Raw genomic sequence first — 6,014 nt, forward strand, 5'->3', positions numbered from 1 at the left:
TCTTTTGATGTAATTCAGCCGTCTGATGTAAGTCCATGCAAATCTTAATCTCGTTACCGCTTCGATAAATGTTGAATATTATTATATCGCCACTATTATATCGCTTCTAGGTGACTATTTTCAATTCATTCCAAATAAATCGAGCGAACATAAATCTATTTATGACAAAATCTTAAGCTTAAGTGAGTTTAGTACTTGTAAATAACTTCTATTAGTTAATTTGGTACGTATGTATGATTTACAGAAGTTTAAGGATAATAAAAAAAAATCGCTTTCATTTGTTGGAGTCCTGTCACCGGCTTACACACTGATCGTAGACTAAATACTCGGCTACACTAGAGGATATCCAGATAATAATTTAGCATAGAGTAAATAGATGTAAGATCAAAAAGTATTATCCAAAATTTAGACATGCTGTGTGTTATAATATTTCTTAAATCGAAATTAATACAATTATTGTCTTCGAGGTTATATTATCGTGTAACTCGTTCAGTTTGTGCGGCACAACGTGAACCGTCCTAAATTATTTTAACTCGTGGCAACACGGAGGTTGACGGTGTGCTGCATGCGCTGGCGCACTCATCTTCAGTGTCTTGATATGTGAATGTCTTTAGGTCGAGTCCAAACTATTCTTCATCACGTCAAATTGCTATTTGTGTACTCTCAATACATGTACTGTTACCAATAAAAAGATCTCGTGCTAACATGACATGATGTTGTTAATTCCTTTATTTTCTAGTCATTTTATATAACATTCCAAAGTTGTAAATTGTTTTCTTTCCAAATAATTAGGGTAATGTATTTTGCATAGCAAAATGTGTTTAAGTAGTAAATAGTGAGCAGGAGAACAAATCACGGGGGTGCAGGGGGAGGGGCACATGTTTTGTGACAACTTATTTGCGGAGCTTAATCGTTCATTTGTTACCTGTATTTTTGTAATTTAAAATGAACTTTTCGATTAGAGATTACAGCTGTCGCTGGATTATATATTTTTTATAGGATGTACTTAGCTATACTGCTATTTTTATAGGACTAGCGTTCGTTTCGATCTTTTTCTGTTTCGTGTAATTTATTTTTGGTCGGTTGTTCGTAATGTTTTGGAGTCTTGTTGTGGCTCTCGTACGTTTGTTTGTCGCTTTATTACTGTACAGCGAGGGGTGTAAGAGTGCGGGCGGGCGAACGCGGCTCGCGACCTCCTGGTCCCGGGTTCGAGGCCCGCCCGGGGATCCTTGTGATGTCGATAGTGATTGTTGATTGTTGGGCGAGAATGATATTTGAAAAATTATATATTCTATATATAATTTATGAATTTCATTCAATTTATGAAAATAAGAACAATGTAATGATTGGTAATATTACTCATTGCTCTAAATGTACTATCAAAATATATTATACACAGTGTTAAAGGTCATAAATAAAATGCTTTGAAAATTTCCAAATCCTTGTTTCTGTTACCCTTGCATACTACCCAGACAAGAGTCCGGTACCCAGACCCCGTGGAAAGAGTACTCTAGAGTAGTAGTGTTTGTTGGCTTGCTCACTTTTTTTTTATTAATTATATATCTGAAATCAGTCGCAAGACTAATCAGACGGCTTCCGTGGTCCAGTGGCTGAGCGTTGTGCTCACGATCCGGAGATCCTGGGTTCGACTCCCGGTGGGTACAAATCACAAAAATCACTTTGTGGTCCCTAGTAGTGTTGCCGCTCGATAGTGCCCTATCGATAGTTTTCGATCGAACTATCGATAGTTTACCAAAAAACGATAGTATCGATAATTAATCGATAGTATCGATAGCTCTTTTTTGGCGATACTATTGATAAGCAACGATAGTATCGATACTATCGATAGTTAAAAGATGAAAAACTATCGATAGTATCGATAGTTGAAAAACAAAAACTATCAATACTATCGATAGTATCGCTCTTCGATATTGCGCAAGCTATCGATACTATCGATAGTTTTGTATGATCGATAGTGACCTTAATTTCGATAGTATTGTAAAAAAAATCCTATCCACTCCACTTAACAGTGTTTTTTTAAGTTTAGAGAATTGCCTACTTCAAAACCAAATATCCACTGCAAAAACACCCACGTAATATAAAATACACTTCTCATCAAAAAAATCGAAACACTTCCGTTTTCATTGTTTCTGTCCGAATTTAACACAAAAATGAATTCATACGATGAAAAAAAATACATAAATGTATAGCTGGCAGTTTGGCCATTACAGTAATAAGCGAAAATTCTAAATTCAAAATTAGAATTTCATTTGTTTATCTTATAAACGAAATGAATCACTGTTTTGAGACAAATGTGTGTTTAGGGTTGGAGTACATTTAGCGTTTAAAAACTAAAAATTGGCGCCTATCCTTAAACTTTTTGTTTTTTATTTCAATACTGTGACTTTGGGACGTCTGAAAAAAGGTTTTTTTTCTAAAACGTATGGATACTTCGCCCACAGAAGCCGCCCAAGTTGTGGCATTGCTGGATTCTGGCCTTAGTCAGCGTGTTGTGGCTGCAAGACTGCATCTAAGCCTGTCATCTGTTCATAGAGTCTATAAACGTTATCGGGAGACTGGTTTGTTCACGCGCCGTTCAGGATCTGGCAGGAATCGGGTCACTTCTGAGCGAGATGATCGATTTATTGTAACAACTTCTTTAAGAAATCGACGCCTTAACGGTTTTCAACTGCAGCAGCGGCTTCGTGTTGTACGAAGGGTGGCTGTAAGTGACTCTACAATTAGAAGAAGGTTGAAGGATTGTGGACTGGTACCGCATAAGCCAGCAAATGGGCCGAAATTAACTGCAGACCATCGAAGAGCGCGCCTTAACTTTGCACGTGAGCACCTAAATTGGTCATACCTACAGTGGAGCAAAGTTCTCTTTTCTGATGAGTGTAAAATTATGCTGTATGGTAACGACGGAAGGAACAAGGTCTACAGAAGAGACGGAGAACGCTATGCACAATGCTGCATTGAAGAAAAGGTCAGCTATGGTGGCGGTTCGTGGACGGTTTGGGGAGGAATCAGCGCCGACGGTAAGACAGAGCTTGCTTTCGTGTCTGGGCCACGTCTGCCTGCACTAAACTGTCATCGGTACGTCGAAGAGTGTCTCGAGCCTCATGTGATGCCCTATGCACATTTTATTGGCAACGGCTTCATATTCATGCACGACAATGCTAGGGCTCACACCGCGGGCGTCGTACGAGATTATCTCAACGAAGTCGATATCTCTATTATGGAATGGCCAGCAAGAAGCCCGGACATGAATCCCATTGAACATCTTGGGATGAATTAAAGAGACGAATTCGAGCAAGAGATCCTGCCCCAGAAACACTTAGCCAGCTGCAAGATGCAATCCAAGAGGAATGGGACAATATACCACAGCATGTGATCGTGACTCTCATCCGATCGATGAAGAACCGTATGGAAGCAGTAATTAGAGCTCGGGGAGGGAATACAAGTTATTAAATAAACGTTTTTTAGCTTTTTTTTCATTTACGTGTGTTGTTTTATCCATTTCCTTTATACTCTCATTTAACAAAATACGAAACCTATGAAAAATTCATTTAAATTTAGAACATTAACATTAAGATTTGATAAGCTCATATTACTCACTATTAAACGACATTTAACATTTATTCCTAAATGTACACATTTTTCTGATAATCCTGACAAAACGTAAACTTGCAAGGTGTTTCGATTTTTTTGATGAGAAGTGTATATTAAATACGAGCTTTAAATGGTGTGAATTGTTCCACACAATGCTACATTCAATACTATCGAAATTAAGGTCACTATCGATCGTACAAAACTATCGATAGTATCGATAGCTTGCGCAATATCGAAGAGCGATACTATCGATAGTATTGATAGTTTTTTGTTTTTCAACTATCGATAGTATCGATACTATCGTTGCTTATCAATAGTATCGCCAAAAAAGAGCTATCGATAGGCCTATCGATTGGGTAGATGATTTTGGCTGTTTACTATCGATAGTAAAACTATCGATTTTTCGGCAACACTAGTCCCTAGTTTGGTTAGGAGTAATCTGGCTGATCACCAGATTGTCCGAAAGTAAGATGATCCGTACTTCGGAAGGCACGTTAAGCCGTTGGTCCCGGTTATTACTTACTGATGTAAGTGCGTAGTCGTTACTTGAGTCATATCAGGGGTCATGGCTCTTTCATCATTCACGATCCACACGATAGAAGACTTATCAGATTTGATGTGTGATTATTGATTAGTCGTTAGTAAAGCAACCCCAATGCCACCGTCTTCCATAGTACTCGGCGCCCAAGAACATCCTTCCTTTTGAGCCTCTTCACCCTGTTGCTAGCATCCAACAGCATAGTTGCTAAGGGATTTGGATGGTTATTAATTCCTTATGCCTTTTGTTGTACTTTAAAAAGGCTAGATCTAATATGGACATGTAAGTTTACTTCACGTCTCTAGGCACGAAAGGAATAAAAAGTGCAATAAACTCTTCTTATACATTTATTATCACATAATAATTATGACGATACATTATAAAATAATACATTTCCATGAGGGACTTTCTATGTTACGCTCACCAATAAGAATATAGATGGTGTTGTACAATTTAAACGTGATAATTATGTATTTTCTCATTACTCGGGTGATACATAATTATTCCAAAATACAATGTAATGGTAGAAACATATACAGGCTGTTAGTGACGTCGTAACGAATACTCAGGGGGATGATTCGGACCATGATTCTGAGTTAATATCAGGTGGAATTTTTCGTCGCAAAATTCATGATTTTTTTTTAGTTTTTTTAAATTATTTTCAATTCTATACTTTTGCGATGGAAAATTCCATTTGATATTAACTCAGAATAATCAGCTGAATCATCCCCCTCAGTATTCGTTACGATGTCACTTACACCCCACACAAGTACATACGGTAGCCATACAAGTAGGTATGGGTGTTAGTGACACCGTAACGAAAACTGAGGGGGATGGTTCAGATCATGATTCTGAGTTGATATCAAGTGGAATTTTCAGTCTGAATATTCATGAAAATTGTGTTTTTTTTAAATTATTTTCAGTTCCATACTTTTGCGACGGAAAATTCCACTTGATATCATCTCAGAATCATGGCCTCAATCACCCCTCAAAGTTTTCGTTACGATGTCACTAACACCCTGTATAAAAATAAAAGTTGCTTGATATTTTAATCACATTATGTACAGAAGTATATTGCTCCCTAAACTGCTTCTATTTATTTTGTTCAGAACAATAATGGGTGGAAGATGTAATCGTGTCTGGGGGTAATCAAAAGGGTCGTCATTTATACCCAAAAACAAAGATACAAGATGCTATTTGTCTGTTATCTATGAAATTAGAAGGTTAAAGAAAAGTAAATCTGTACAGCGCCATCTATATTGCGTTTGAAGAACGTAGCCTGGAAAGTCCCTCATTCAAAAATCTTAGAAATAATATCAAATAATTCAAGATCATCGATTTGTATGGGAATGCACCAATTACTCGAGCTGTATATGATTGGGATATGACGAGACGTGACAAATGCCTATGTTTATTCAAATCAAATCTTGACAAGTTTTAAAAATACTAAAAACAGTGTGTTTGAAACTTGTAATAGTTATGTTAGCATCTCGTGAAACATGAACTCTGTTCTTTTGATGAAAAAAGCAATAATAGATAGTAATAATATGTATGGTATAAGAAGGCCTTGGTGTGTACCATCTCCATACATTCTCCACAGTGAAAACGTTATAGTGAAAACCTCGTAAGCGCTTCTTTAGAGAAATCACATTTGGATATTATTTCTTTTAACAAAATTTCGCCACAAGCTAGTTTCAAAAAACTTGTGGCGTCATATTTTATTCGGATTGAAATTAATTTTAAAAATCGATGTTTTTCAAAAAGGCGCTTACGTCGTTGAATTATATCTGGCAGCTATCTATCGCCTCGTCGATTCTGCCGCGTGTCGCTCTCTCTCGCTCTAGCGAATGACGTGTCTAAGTGA

This window comes from Pectinophora gossypiella, chromosome 16 (genome assembly GCF_024362695.1).
Source record: "Pectinophora gossypiella chromosome 16, ilPecGoss1.1, whole genome shotgun sequence".
Classification (NCBI taxonomy): domain Eukaryota; kingdom Metazoa; phylum Arthropoda; class Insecta; order Lepidoptera; family Gelechiidae; genus Pectinophora; species Pectinophora gossypiella.